Source organism: Pteropus vampyrus, unplaced genomic scaffold (assembly GCF_000151845.1).
Source record: "Pteropus vampyrus isolate Shadow unplaced genomic scaffold, Pvam_2.0 Scaffold266, whole genome shotgun sequence".
NCBI classification, from domain to species: domain Eukaryota; kingdom Metazoa; phylum Chordata; class Mammalia; order Chiroptera; family Pteropodidae; genus Pteropus; species Pteropus vampyrus.
Genome location: NW_011889047.1, coordinates 103,651 through 103,882, shown reverse-complemented (window position 1 = coordinate 103,882; position 232 = coordinate 103,651).

The following is a 232-nucleotide window of genomic DNA, read 5'->3' as shown; positions in this document are numbered from 1 at the left end:
ACGACCAAGCGTCCCGGGATCTGATCCGTGGCGTACGCGGGGCCAGCTCACGCTTCGTCTCCCACCTCGCTCCAGTCCGGCATCCATGAGCTCCAACCGATGGCCAGGTCGGAATGTGTTTCGAAACCAAGAAGTAGATCAGAGCATATTTCACGAAGCATTTGTATTCGCCTGAAATGCCGTGCGACTCTACAATAGCAAGAACGGATCCACCTATGCGAACGCCCCGCGA